General features: G+C 44.3%; 1 pseudogene; it reads right to left on the reverse strand.

Moving 5' to 3' along the window:
* Positions 1-8947: 8947 nt before the first annotated feature.
* Positions 8948-12171, reverse strand: LOC129498819 (60S ribosomal protein L36a-like; annotated as a pseudogene).
* Positions 12172-15759: the final 3588 nt, after the last annotated feature.

Below are 15759 nucleotides of genomic sequence, written 5' to 3' on the forward strand. Positions count from 1 at the left end.
ACTTTCAGGAATGCTTTTCTCTTATAGCTTCCAGTCTACCTGGGGTGTCCAGGTCCATTCTGACCTTGGGTGTGAGAGATGCTAAAATCACTGCAACAATCAGGGAGTCAGGAAACTAAAATGAGATTCCAGAATTATTCAAACTCCATTTAAACTCTTTTCCTATTTTTTAACTTAGGTGAAAGTGATAGGTTATGGGGACAAAAGTCTTGAAGAAAATTGGGTAGTGATAACTCTAGTAAACAAGGTTGTAGATAGTTCCTGCTCTGTGGAACTGAAGGTTGACATCAAGACAAACCCCCTTTGGTTTTCTTGGGAAGTCTAATCTTGATTTGATTTTCTATCTCCTGGGCTGTTGCGGTTGAAATCTAGGCAGGTGGAAGTTTGCTCTAGACCTTGTTTTTCAGAGTGTGGTCTGCAGAGTGTCAGCCTCATCTGGGAACTTATAAGAACTGCAAAGCCGTGGGCCCGACTTCTGAACCTAAGGAATCAGAATCTCTAAGGATAGGCCCAGAGATCTGTGTCTTAACAAGGCCTCAAGATGATTCTAATGTACTCTAAGGTATGAGAAACCTTGAACTAGAATAAAAGGGCAGGATCAAGTAAAATAATATGAAAAGAACTACAAATAATATTTCAAACTCTGATGATTGCCAGCCAGGAGACCTCAGACAAACGCCTATCTCTCTGCACCTTGGTTTCCTTGATTATAAAATGGTTGGGTCTGCCTCACAAGGTAATTGGGACGCTCAAAGGAGATAATGCAGGCAAAGCCTTGCCCATTTTATTGGTACTATTTTATTGGGTACTCAGTACATCTTACTTATTAGTCTAATGATTACTACAATCCCAGATGTCTCTAGCTCTAGCAGCTCATGGTGTGAGTTCCAGATCTTTTCTCATATTCTTTCTCGTTCACTCAGAGCTTCTTCAGCTCCATCTAAACCTTATACCTGCTTTGGAGTGAGCTCTGCAGGACTGGGCAGAGGGCCTCATGAGCATCTCCAGCAGCTCCCTGGTTTGAGTCTTTCCATGAAATCCAGATGAATTAAACCATACTTGGTCCTCCTTCATGCTATAGGAAATAGGTTGTAGGAACTTTATAATTCTGAGCCAAAAGTCCAGACCCATTCATTAGCCATAAGCATGAGTCTCCTTAAGCAAAGAAGGAGGCCCAAAGCTCGACCCTGGGACTGCCCTCAGAAATTCAGTGTCTAGCCTTGCTGGGTTAGAGAGTCCCACTCTGACCATTCTTCATAGCAACTGCCACCAGCATCCACACAGCCACTTCCAGAGCAAGAGGCCAGCCCTCTCTCCTGAGTAGGCCGCAGCCAGCCTCTGCCTCACGGAATACAGAATACAGACACAGGAGTGGCAGGCTGGAGCAGCAGCTGCCGTTGCCTCCCTCGGGGCCACCGTAATGTCTCCCAGGGGGCCAGCCCAAGCTTGGATGAGCCTTGGAAAATTAGTGAGCAATTCTGACTGGTTTAATTTTTCTCTCTGAAGAACTTGAGAGACCATATCCTCTTAATCATCTTTTGAAAAGAAAGACAAGAGAAGAGAGAGACATTCAAGAGAATGCAGAGCAGTTAATCTGTTCATTCATGTTCAGTAAATGACTCTGTGCTCTGAGTACATTCATTCTTTTACTCTACGCTTATTGGACACCCACTCTGCATGGAGTGCTGGTGACACCAGTGAGCTGGGGACATTTTGCCTATGGGAAGTCCGCAAGCAGGCAAGGAGGAGGCGGCCAAAGGGCCTGTCATTTGATGAGCATTCACCGTGCGCCAGGGACTGGGCTAAATTGCTTCACCCTCATGAGAACCCCATGAGGTCAGTATTCTTCCTCTCGTTCGACAGATAAGGACACTGAGGCAAAGGGAGAGGAAGTGACTGACTTGGAGTCACCTGTTTGAAAAGTGACAGTACTCTGAGCCATGAAGCCTTCTCTCCTTTACTCTAGCTTGCTCCCTCTGTGGGAGCATGCTCATTCATCTCTTGGGCAACAGACAGGATTGCTAAGTGCCACGAGATGGTGCATGTTCCGAGGACCCCTGGCAGTGGGTGGGGGGGCTGCTCCTGCTGCCACATGGGCCTTGAGGCATAGTCTGAGGGAGGGCATGAGCCTGGGGAAGCAGGTGGGAGGAAGTCCCTGAGCAGTGCTGCCGGGATGGCTGGGCGAGGGGGGTGGGATGGGCTGGTGGGCCCAGTGGGGGCTGCAGGAGTCCCTGATGAGGAAGAGGAAGGACCACACAGGTATTATCCCAGGTCAGTTCTTGTCCTCAGTGTGACCCTGGCCAGTACCAGTTATCAAGCAGGATTGGTAACGAGGACAGACTCGAAATGTATCTTGCCCTCCCGATTAAGATGCAATAGAACCTCATGTTGCATTTGCTTTCACTTTTATCATCACCTCCCTACCCCCATATTTCCTCAGGGCCCACAGGTGCACAAAGCACTTGGTATTAGGCTCAGAACGGGTGCAAGGATACCTGTCTTCACCCAGCCCCTTTCTCTTGTCCAGGCTGGGTCATAGCAGCCACCTCCTGCCAACATCACATGAGACTATAAGGCAGAAACTGGCACCTGCAGAGAAGTGAGGAGGCCCCAGGTACTCTGACCTCCTGGGATGAGCTCACAAGTCAGTGACATGATTCCCAGTTCCTGGGTGTGGTCACTGAGGCTCAGGGAGTCCAAGCTGTGAAGGATCCAGCTGGTGAAAGTGAGACACTCTCTCTCCAAAGTTAGTGTCTGAGGAGTTAAGGGGGGAGGGCAGTAGGTAGGTTTTTGCAGACAAATAATAATTTGTGATAAATTTTGTTGATTAAAATTAATTAAAAGCTAGCCAACTTGAATTGCCAAAGTTGAAGCAGTGTGATAAAGGGGCAAAACAGACTGAATTTTGTAGTCAGACAGTCCTGGGTTCAAATCCTGACCCCAGTGAGCCTTACTGGGCTAATCCCTATCTCCCCTGAGCCTTTCTTTGTTCATTTGTAAAATCAAAATAATAGTACATACTCTACGGGGTCACCAGGGTGAAGGAGTGCAACTTATGTACACTATGTAGCTCTGTGCTTGACAAAGGTATGTCCTCTTCTGCCCCATCTTTTTCTCCCACTGATGCTTATTTCCAGATTGACTAGGGGTGGACACATGAACATTGGCCATTTTGATCTCACCTCGAGTGTCATTTTATTTACCTTAGATGGCAGGGATACCCACATACTTTATTTTTAGGGCCAGGCACAAGGGAGCTGGGACCATCAGCACGATGGCACAATTCTCCAGGAATGCCGAATGACCTAAGTCTACAGGGTTGGCCTTTTGAAACTGCCACAGTTTCATGGTTTCAGGGCTCATGGTTGTTCCCTGTGGCAGAGACTGGCCAGTGGTTCATCAACCTCTTTCCCTTTCCCTCTCAGACTATACTCCCCAGTCTCCCTTGGACTTAGGTGATCAGGTGACTGAGCTCCAGCCAGTAGAACATGGATGCAAATGATGGGAATGTGGAACGTGGGTGAAAAGCCCCGCCTCTTAAGAATCTCCCACAAATCCTCCTCTCTTTCCTCATCTGCTGCCAGATGGAAGATCAGGGAAGGACTCCAAGGCCTTTGAGGATGGGGAACCACTAGATGGATCTCTGCATGACTGGATCCCTGCATGAGTATGTGGAGCAGAGTAACCATCCCACATCCCAACATGCATTGGACTGTGAGTGAAACAAACTTTTACTACGTTAAGGTACTGAGATTTGAGGTTCCTTGTAATAACAATTAGCCTTCCCTAAATAATAACAGACTGCTTATGACTTACAGCAGGACATTTCCAGCCATCACTAATACTCCCTCTAACTGTATAAAATCAAATACCCTGGGCGAGGTAATAGATTTCTTTACATAAGCATAAATTAATGTATCAGCTTAGCCCGCCAGGCCCACGCAGGGCCCTCCAGATATATGGCACTATGTTTGACTGTAGGTACAGCTGAGGTGGGGAGACAGCCAGCACAGTGGTTCTCAAAGCTTCGTTATCACTCGCAACTTGTTAGAAATGCAAACTCTTGGGCCCCATCTTGGGTCTACTGGATTAGAAACCCTGGGAGTGGGGCCCAGCAATCTGCTTTCCCAAGCCCTCCAGTGACTTCGGGGCATCAGGGAGATATCTGAGAGCCTCTGTGGGAGGACTGCTGGACACCTGCTCCCAAGTAGACCAAGGGCTCTAGGTGCAGGGGACAAGCAGAGGGGGCCCAAAGATGAAGACTTGGCAATGATTCCTTTATGATTATACTGTTGATATGGGACAGAGTTTAAGAATGTGATTTGTCACATCATAGAGGACTAATTGCCACACTTGAATTCTTAGTGTTAGTCTGCTAGGGCTGCCAGAACGAAATACTACAGACTGGGTGGCTTGAACCACAGACATTGTCTCACACTTCTGGAGGCTGGAACTGCAAGATCAAGTCGCTGAAAGGTTTAGTTTCCTCTGAGGCCTCTCTCCTTGGTTTGTGGATGGCTGCCGGCTTGCTACCTCTTCACACGGCTGTCCCTCTGTGTGTGCGCCCCCCTGGTGTCTCTCCGTGGGTCCTCATGCCTCCTAAGGAGAGCACACAGATTGGATGAGGGCCCTACCCCAGAGGCCTCATTTTAACCTAATCACCTCTTTAAAAGCCTTACCTCCAAGTAGTTACATTCTGAGGTACCCAGAGTTGGGTCTTCCACATATGAATTTTGGGGAGAACACAGTTTAGTCCATAACAGCTATGTAATCTGGATTATTCCGACCTTCTAATTTTCTTGTCCCTCCTGAAACTCTCTTAAATAATCATGGAGCCAAAGATAGTTACGTGCTACATTTGTTTTAACACATTGCTCAGAGTGAAAAGGCTTGCTCGATTTTATTCTAACGGTGAAGTTAGAACTGAGTTAATATTTTTGGCAGTAAGTTGGCTGATTGAAACTAGACCCAGATAAAAGTAATGCAAAAGTAAATGGGGCCTGCTTCAAAGAGTTTCCCGGATAAATGTAGAGGTCTTGGCAAACGGGGGGGCTGGCAAGCAACCTTATGATCCGCTGGACGCAACGTTTGGTCCTGAGTGGAGGATTGGTTAATGCCACGCTAAATGGAAAAATACATCTTTGAAATTTTGGAAATAAATAGAAAGATACTTCCATTAGGATAGAAAAATCAGTTCCTCTGAGATGCTCTGGCTTGTTAGTAAGCTGTGGCCATAACCTTAAACAGTCATAATGACTGAGGAACGCAGAAGAAATTGTATATGTGGAAAAGAGAATGGCTGAAGAACAGACCGACAACTCTTCTTAAAACTCATGTTTCACAAGCTTGTATGTTTTTCCCAAGAGAACTCTCCAGCATGTCAGAGCCCTGCTCTCTCTTTCATTGCGCATTCTCTGTTCATGTGTGTCTCATCTTCCCTCGGCTCCCTCCCCTTCATATTAACTAGCAGGGGTCACGGATTCAGTGCCCTCGCTGCCAGGGCGAGCTTTGCCATACCAGCTTCAGGTAGTCTAAACGTGGTGCAATTTAGCTGCCTTTAAAATCCCGTTGAATGAACTTTCTTATCATTTGTTAACTGCGAGGCCAAAGTTCACTGGAAAACATCCTCACAGCTAGTCTGTGAAGAGGTGGCTGTTGAAATCCTGTGCACACGGGCACGTTAGCCTATGCTCAAAATATGCTTATGGGGCAAATTCTGATATGATTAATGTTGGCATCATTGAGCATACATTAGTGGAATTTGCATATATATAAATTTGAATAATGTTCAAGGACATTAAATGATTTCAGATTTAATAATGATCATAATAGCTAACATTAAGTGAAGCGCTGTATGCCAGACATTGCTCTAAACATTTTATATAATCCCTCGGTCCTCACAACAGCTCTAGGAGATAGGTCCTATTATCAGACCCATTTTACAGATAAGGAAACTGAGGCACAGTAAAGTTCAGTAACTTGTCCAAGATCTCATAGCTAGCCCATAAGCAGCAAGACTGTGAGCCCAGACAGGCTTGACTCTAAGCCATGCCTTACGTGGCTGCAGTTGTTAGGTACAGTGAGGCAGAAAAATGGCTTTGCCTTACTGGGACAGGTCATACAAGAGCTGCGTGGAGATTTCTCTCTTAACACAGGGCTTCAGCAAACCGATATCTACCTAAAAGTGTTGTTGGGAGGAGTTTGCAAACAAAGTGTGGGTCTGTAGGACTGCGATCCTCAGACCTCCCCTCTGTCGCTTTGGAGAAACTCCGAGGCCTGCATGCATCTCACAAATGTCTGTTGAGGGCCATCTGCTGGGTCCCTACGAGCCACAGTCTTGACTGAGACAGTCCCTGCTCTCCAGGAACATGGTAGTGTTGGGAGAGCCTGACCCAAAGACGTGATGACAACACGATCTGATGGCCCTGAGAGTAGAGGTCAGAGTCAGGAGCTGGGCGAGGGCCTGGGGAGAATTGGCAGAGGAGGTATTGACTGAGCACCTAGCTGATATGAAAGATGAGCAGAATTCCACCACTGATGAGTGGCAGAGGGGGGTGCCGGGCACAGAGTAGGGGAGACACCAGGTGCTCCTCAATAGGTGCCCAAGTGGGGACCCTGACGAGGCTCAAGGGCTGGGGCTTGGACTTTGTCCTGAGGGAGGGTGCAGAGTCAGCCAAGGTGTGTGAACCAGAGAGCGCCATCCTCAACACCGAATTTGCTTTTTTAGCAAGGTGAGTATGGATTTGTCTAACTGGAATGTGGATGATTCCTGGTAGAGTATTCATTACCCTGGCAAGGGCCTCATGATGGTGGGGAGGAAGTGGCCGTCTTGATGCTCCAGATCCCCACCCCACTTACATCCCTCCTACTGGTTTGCTGATGGTTGGTGTCCCACAGTTAGAGATGTGCTCCTTTGTTGAACTACGGCTCCTTCCCCATAGAGGATGTTCTCCGAAGTCACTTAGAGCTAGCCCTGCTAGCATGCCCACGCAGCTCTCCCGAGAGTGGGTTTTGGAGAGACACGAGGGAAGTGGGAAAGAAGAGCGTGGACATGTGGAGAAATGGGGCAGTAATCCAGAGGTGCCTAGTGACTCAGTTACTCCACAAGATTATGTAATATCAGGGTCTAATTGGAGATGATGCGGAGCTCTGATTAGTTTTCAAATGATGAATCGAAATCTTCAGTTTATTAAATACTTTAAAACCACAAAGATTTACTGTAGTAATTTTGAGGGGCCATGAAAGGTTGTCTTTGTTGCAGGCAGCAGAATCCAGTCCTGGTTAATTTAAGCAGAAAAGGAGTCCATTCAAGAATGTTTGGCAGCACATAGGATGTGAGGGCATCTGAACCAGGCCCGGGGGCTCCTTCTATAGCCAGGAATGGCGACTGATATCACAGCAAAAGTGGTCTAGCGGAGACCCTTCTGCTTCCTCTCTGGGCACAGATACTACCCCAGGAACTGCCAATACCACTTATTTTGGTTCTAAATGATTCCACCAGAACTGCCAAGGTGCCTCTGAAAACTGCACCTACCTTCACCAGAATGGATTCTAGTAAATGCCTCCTTTTTTTTTTTTTTTTAAATAAATGCCTCCTCCTTGGTTCACGAGCTTCCATGTTGGAGTTTCCATGGTGAAGTGTAGGTGGTGGATCCACTGGCTGAGTCCAGATGCTCCCCAGGGCCAGGGACTAGAAAGGCAACTATCTGACACCTTGGGGGATACTAAACTTTCTCTGACCAAGATTCCTAAAGGGGAGGGGAGCCCCCAAACCTGAGGCCCAGGGGCTTTGAAAGGAGCAAGGAAGCCAAACAGAATGACAAAGACCCCCCCACAAACAGTAGCTTTTTGCACCTGCTTGTGCTGCCTGAGTGCTAAGGACAGAGGGAAACTTGAGCGTGCTACTAGCAGTGCTGCTAAGTATTTGAAAAGTAGAGCCTTCAGGTTCTTTGGCATCTACTAGTTAAAGGCCAGTGCTGTTATGTCAAAATAAGGAAAACAAATTGCTCAGTTTTAGAATAAGGTTTATACTTTCGCTTTGGACTTAGGATTTTTTCCCTTCTGTCTTTGTCTTTCTTAAAGTGCTGTTTCTGCCATATTCTCCAAACCTAGTTAGAAATAATGCAAATAAATCTTTAAAGAATTTATTATGTAGCAAACAGTTCTACAAATATGTCTTCATCTATTTCTAAAAATGAAGTCATAGTTATGGCAATAAATTTTGACTCGATTGCAGAGTGGCTCAGTCAGAAGGGGCGTGTCATGTGACCATGATGACAGGCATTCATTCATAATTTGATGACTTCTCCACCTAGAATCTGGCAGCCTGACAGCCCAGCACCTGCTCAACCCCAGCAGTGAGCAAGGAGTCCCTCAGCAGCAAACGAAGGGATGTGGGTATAGAGAGATGTTTTATCATTCAATATATTTTTTGGTCTCCTTGTGCAAGTATGTAAAATTTAGCCTAAAACCTTCAGGTTGACCATAAAAGATATCTGAGGACCTCATCATTCTGCACAAAGCTCAAGGAGTTGCCTGGAAAAACCATTTATTTCCTGCAACTTTGCAGAGGTATAAAAGTGAATGGGTTGTAAAGAACATTAAGAATTTAGTATTACAGTATCTCTAAAATTTTCAAGGTACATACCCACTTTGGGGGAACCCATGCTATCAAAGTGAAAGCATCAGTATATAAGGATAGATTCACAAAGATGCATTTATTTTGGTATTGTTTGTAGTGGGGGAAAAGCCCTCGAATGTCTACTAGTAGAGAAATAGTTGAATAATTTCTGGCACACTCTTACTCTTCACTGTGACGTGTATGCTTAAAGAATGATTTAGGTCAGTGTGCATTGACCCGGAAAGGTGTCCATGTATATTGTTTTGTTTTGTTTTTGAACATAACCTCAAGATTTTATTGTCTTTATTATATAACAAAATATGAAGCTTAGATCTGGATCACTTGGCCCTTCCTCTCCTTATCTCCTCCAGTTCAGACTGCTCGCATCTCTTCATGGCCAGAGTTCTCTTGGATCTGCAGTTGGGCTCAACACATTTGAGCCTCAACAACAGTCTTCTTTGTGGTTTTAGCCTTTTTCCAGAAAATCAGCTTAGTCTGTCCACCATAGCCACTCTGCTTGCTGGCATGACGCCGCTTTCCCTGGGCATTAGGAGAACCTTTGCTATTCTTGTACTGTGTCACTTTGTGGGTTTGGTACCTGTTGCACTTCTTGCAGAAAGTCCAGCGGGCTAGAGGAACATTCACTACGTTGGTAAGACCACTACCGGCACAGAAAACATGCCATATTGTTATCTTAAAAAAGCCATTGCCAAAAGAATATGAGTATAAACCCATCTTCATACAAATACCTATGTGTTATATATTTGTAGTTGCTGGGTGGGCACTGAAACGTATTGAAAGAATGAATACAAGCCAAATTGTCACTTTTGCCAAGGGTTAGGGTTTCAAGATTGTTTAATGGGTCATGGCAAGCATATATTAGTTTTGTAATTAAGACACAGCAGAAAGGAGAAAACTTCAGAAATTTGCTGAGGATTCAATGCAACAATATTTATAAAATGCTTAATATAATCCCTGGTATCTGGTAAGCATCCGAGAAATGCTGGATGTTATTGTTTGATTTTTTTCCTCCCAGTTTGATAGGGCATATGGCAGCCTGGCCCTTGCCTTCGTCCACACTACCATTTATTGCATCCGCATTCTAGATGGCTTGGGGTCTCTGAGTACACTGTGCACTCTCTCTGCCCCCTTAGGCCTTTGCATGTACAATTCCCTGTTCTAGAACCTCAGACTCCACTCCTTTGCCTGGTGAGCTGCTTTGCATCTCTCAGGTCTCAATTTAAGTGCCTTTGTGACCTGCAAGAGAAGGCAAGAGATCTGTCCTTCTGGGCAGCCTGTCCCACGCTATAATCCTCGTTACCCTCATTGGAATAGTGTGTCTGTCTGCAGGGCTGTGTCCGTCCCTCTTTGCATACTTCAGGCCATGGAATGTGTCCTCAATAAACACAGAGTAGCTGAGTGAAGAAGACTAACCGGCTGTATGACGGAACCAGAAGAGAAAGAGGCAGACTGGGTTTCTCGGGCCAAGCTTGAGAAGCGGGATCGGTCTGTGTTGCCGTGTTTCTGTTCCAGGTGCCTGCTTGCGTTACCTAAGTGTAGTTTTTTCATTTCTCAGGTTTTTGCAAATTGGAAAAGGACAAAGGTGCTGCTGCTTTTTAAATGATTAATTTGTTCAGATTATCATATAATGTCCCTCAATTTAGAAGTTATTAACTTGCCAGAGCAGTTAATAACTACTCTTTATTAACTCTCCACATATGTACAAAACCCTCAGATTAACCAGTGTCAGATAAAAGCCGTGGAGGAAATACATTGCAGAACAGAAATGCCAAGAAGGGTTGTGCAGGTGGTGGTTGCAGCTAAACATATGCAAGTTGCGTTGTCCTTACTGGCAGAGGAGTCATTTCTGGGGCCCATTTAAAATACAATCCTCAAAAAGAAAAAAAAAAAAGGTAAAATTGGGATTCTGTCATGATTATAAAATAAATGCATGTTAAAGATTCTCCTTAACTCGTGAATCAAGGAGGGAACATGGATGTTATAACTGACTGAAAACAGAATCCAGAGAAGAGACACTTTAGGTATGGTCCTCATTAAAATGAATAAGAAAGTGGGAGCTAAAATGAAGCCATAGTTACAGCAATAAATATTGACGCAATTGTAGAGTGGCTCAATCAGAAGGGGCGCATCTGGTGTGATGGCTAGCTTGAGCAACAGGGCCTCTCAATGTCCGGTTATACTCGAATGTACGGGAAGTTCTTGGGAAAATTTATTTGACTCCCTGGCTTGTGTTGTATAGCTTGGTGGGTGGGGGTGGGAAATGGCATCACAAGGGCCCAAATAGCTTCTGGAAAGAAATACCTTATATCCTCATAAAACAATAGATAACATGGTGGGGAAGAGCTTTCCCTCTTGGATGGAAAGAAAGGCAAACATGTGACACATGGAGGAAGATTCGATGGTGAGAGATCCTAGTCAGCAGCAATAGTGAAGTAAGAGCCCAGTAGGCCTGGGGCAGCAGATGAGTCATTCAGCATATGGGACACATATGGGACAGTAGAGCCAATGGTATTGAACTGGGGTGCAGAGTGATGATGGAGGAATGATCCATCAGCAGAAGGAAGGCAGAGCACAGACCAGTCACAGAAATGATAGGAAACCAGCTCCATTTGGGGAAAAATTTGAGTTCTTCCTCTTTTGGGGTGGTGGTGGTGGTGGGTAAGTTCCTGATCTAGTGCTTATTGAGAGAAGCTGTTGCGGTGACACTCAAACAAGTGTAGGGTTGCCAGGTCTGGAGGGGGAAAAAGGCTAAACGAGATTATTAGTAAAATTTTATGTTCAGGTAAACAATATTGGTTTTTTCTAGCACAAGTATGTCCTGTGCGATATTTGGAGTATACTTAAACTAAAACTTATTTTTGTTGTTTCTCTGTAATTTACATGTAACAGGACATTCTGTATTTCGTCTGGCAATCCTAGACTGGGGGGTTGGGATACTTCTAGATCACAGCTGTACAAACTGTTATGTTCTTTGTCAGGCCTACTACCTGGTCAATGTGCCGTAGGTGGTATGTGGCATCTTGATAGGGTTATCCTACCCACCCTTGTCCAAGGTCATGCTTTTTCTCCTTAGAGCCAACTCATTGGCAAGGACTGTGGATTTGGCCTAGGAAATATTCTCACATGCATGCCATGGTCTTCATGGCTGCTGCCTGAGCTTTGGGTCAGGCTCTCACCCTCCCTGGCCTAGAGATTTAGAAATTTCCTCAATTATGCTTCCAGTTTTCATCTTCTCCAGTCTCTCCTACATGTTGTCGACCAGTTGTATTTCTGGATTGAATGTTCCCTGGCTTACTTCCAGCAGGAGTCAATTGAAACCCGCTCTAGCATGTCCCTTCACAATCTGATCTTGTTCTACTTCCCTGGTCATAACTGCCCCCACCCTCACTGCCCCACCCTCCTTCTGCTCCGGACACGGAAGTTGTTCATCACCTTGAGTCTTTGCCTATCCTGTCTGCTATGGCCTGCAATGCTTTCTTCTTCACCACACTACCAGGTCCTGCTTCAAAGGCCTGCTTAAATATTACCATCTTTCTCAAGACCTTTCTCAAGATTGAATGAATTAGGGGAGGAAATCTTGGGGTTTCCATTCAACCTTCTTCTTGTGCTTCCATTATACCACCATATTATTAAAGCACTTGTCAAATGCTATTGTCAATAATTGTTATGTTTTGGTCTTGCTCACTAGACTGTGAGCTTCTCGAGGACAAGGACTATGTCTTACTCATTGTTTTAAATATACAGAACCGAGCATAGTGCGTGATACCGAGTATGTATACCTTATCAGGATAAGAAGTAGGTATCTATAACTCTCAGATCTCCATCAGTGAAGGAAATTGTCACAGAGCACTTGACGATGAGGCTGCAACAACTGGAGGTGCTAGGAAGCTAGCTGGTTAAAGATGGAATACACACAGATGTCTATTTTTCTGGTTCATTGGATTGCACACAAATGATCATGCTCACACATATTTTAGCATGAGCATATGCATGTTTATTGAGCATTAGGCATATAGGTACAGATGTCTAGTACAGAATGAAGACAGCAGGGAATAAATGCTCCTAGAACTGAAAGTAACTAGATGAGACTTCATTGCAGTCTTGAGGATACTTCAAATCTAGGAAGTTGGGAGTTAGGGAATGTGCCGGACTTGCCTTCCTTTATATCCCTTCCAAGTGTGTAAGACACAGATGAAACTTATCATCGTAACAAGATACACCTGATCACCTTTAACATAGCCTACTTTTCAACTTTTCCAGAATACTCCTGAATACATCCAACTTTTATACTTGTGAGCTGTTTCCCCTGTAGAGTTCATTGTCTGGCCATGTCCTATGCATGAACCCTCAGCTAAGCCCCCAACAATATCTGAGAAGTCAAGAAAAGAGAAACTCCTTGTAAGCATTACAGTATTAAGGGCTTTTGCTTATTTTATTTCTTCCCTAGGGACTGTAACTCATGGATTTCTCATAGTAGAGTTAAAAACTGTGGATCATGGGTTACAGGTGAAAGGAAGAGAGATAATGCAGTTTTAAAAATGTAGTCCAAGGATCACCTGCACCAGAACCCTTCGGTATGCTTGTTAAAAAGCAGGTTCCTGAGCCCAATCTTCATTTACCAAATCAGAATTTGTTGGAGAGGGGTTCTGAAAACTGCATTTCAAATAAACTCCGTACCATATTAGTTACTGTAGAGATTGAGAGCTGGTAGAAAAGACACACACAACAGAACAGACTCCACTCACAGGCAGCTGAGGTGCTCCACTATACCATGAGATGCGTGACAAAAGCTCACTTTCAAAAGGCCAGGCTCTTCAAGGCCATCACTACTGCCATATTCTGGGTAATTGCTGTCATGGCTTTGCAGGTGTCCAAACTATCACCTGTGGTCAGTGAGGTTCAGAGCCGCTGCTCCTCGCTGGCTGCTGTGAGAATCATTTGAGTCAGCAAGAGAAGCCAGGTGACTCTCCGCTGCATTAAGGCTAGACATCTCAAAGAGGACAAGACTCTAGGATAATACCTAGGATATTGGATAATGAAGCAAAGAGTGTATTTCTGAGTAGGGGATAAAGTGTACTATGATATTCCTGGAGGCTTTTAGACACTCTGCTGGAAACCAAATAAAACTCAAATTTTTATACTTGAATACAGTAGTACCCCTTTATTCATGGTTTTGCTTTCCATGATTTCAGTTACTCCCAGTCAGTGGTGGTCTGGAAACAGATGATCTCCTTCTGATGTATTGTCAGAAGGCCAATAGTGGCCTAACACCACGTCACAATGCCTCCGTCACCCATCTCACTCCATCTCATCACACAGGCATCTTGTCATCTCATATCAGCACAAGAAGGGTGAACACAGTACAGTAAACTATTTTGAGAGGGAAAAAAACTACATTCACATGACTTTTATTATAGCATTTTTTATAATTGTTCCATTTTATTGTTAATAATTTCTCTGCCTAATTTGCAAATTAAATTTTATCATAATTATGTATGTATGTATTAGAAAAAAAACATACCACTTATAGGGATTGTCACTATCCATGGTTTCAGGCAGACACTGGGGATTTTGCAACATATTCCCCTGCGGATAAGGGGGGAGTTCTGTGTTGAGTTTTAAAATTTTATTACTACAATATAAATAATTAATTAAACACTTATTACCCACCCTTGTATTTTAGATATAAAAATGTTGGCATTTGATATGTGATGTAAGGAAATGTGACATGTGGCACAAAATTGGAGTCTTCTCTTGAGCTTCAGGCTAAAACTTGTATCTGTAGCTTTTGTCCTTGTTTATATGAATCAAAAATAGAAATGATGGGCAGCCCGGGTGGTTCAGTGGTTTAGCGCTGCCTTCGGCCCAGGGTGTGATCCTGGGGACCCTGGATCGAGTCCCACATCGGGCTCCCTGCATGGAGACTGCTTCTCCCTCTGCCTGTGTCTCTGCCTCTCTCTGTGTCTCTCATGAATAAAATCTTTAAAAAAAAATAGAAAATATGATTGTGAGATCATGCTTCTTCATCTCTTCCTGCTTACCTAAACCTCCTGGCCTATCTTTCCCAGCTGGCTCCAGCTGCTGCAGGAGCATGGAACTCACTGGGAGTACCTGGTCCCTCTGCTCTTTGGTGAATCATTCTCTTACTTCTCACTTCCTTTCTAATGGATAACTTTAACTCACCCTGAAGTATGTTTCAACCCTAGCCCTGGAGCTCTCAGCATTTTGCATACTTAAGAGGCTAAAACTTTTCCTCTTCTTTGTGAGTAAACAAACAAATAGCTGAAGCACCTCTAATGGAAAGGTATCCCAAGTTTGGGGGAGGCTTAGCTAGATTATGATTTTGGTGGGGCTGCATAATTAAAACAGTAACTCCTGTAGGTTTAATGCTGTTTCTTTTAATACTTTCAACATGAGTGCTGTTATTACCATTTTGCTAATAGATTCAGGCTTAGGAAGGTTAACTGACTTTCCTGAGGCCACACAGCTAGAGAATGGTGAACTCAGGATTTCATTTCCAGGTTTGTATGGCTCCAGCTGCCATGTCCCCTACATCAGCCAGGACATTTGGTAGGACTGACTGGCAAACAGCGTCTGTAAATTTGTAAATAGTAAATTCGTCATAACCAATCTTCTTTTGCCCTTTGGTGGCCTGGGTACAACAGAATCAGGGCAGATCTTGTAGCTATTTCAGGTTTAGTTTTATTGGGTATAGAAGAAATAGAAGCATCCAGTGTGCCAGCAAGAGGAGCAGTGAGGAATCCAGAGAGAAGTCTAAGACAAAGGAAGTAGTAGAGGCTCTAACAGGGAAGTGCTGTATATGAGCAGAATCAAAGATTTATGCTGCAGCCATGGATAATTCCAGCTGATGGAGTACAGATCTACCTTAGAGTCCTTTGCTAATATCTGAAAAAACTAAAAAACTGTATTTTTTGCATTGATTTTCAATTTTTACCTACAAGGGACCAAATGAAATAAGTCAGTGGTTTTCAACCAACAACAACAAAAAAAATCAGTAGAATTTTTGTCTTTATACTAATTCTAGCCAGCTTAATGACCTTGGGAAGTCTGCATCTCAACCCCTGACTCTGAAAGATGATGGAGGTGATGATGACACA

This window comes from Nyctereutes procyonoides, unplaced genomic scaffold (assembly GCF_905146905.1).
Source record: "Nyctereutes procyonoides isolate TBG_1078 unplaced genomic scaffold, NYPRO_anot_genome, whole genome shotgun sequence".
Lineage (NCBI taxonomy): Eukaryota > Metazoa > Chordata > Mammalia > Carnivora > Canidae > Nyctereutes > Nyctereutes procyonoides.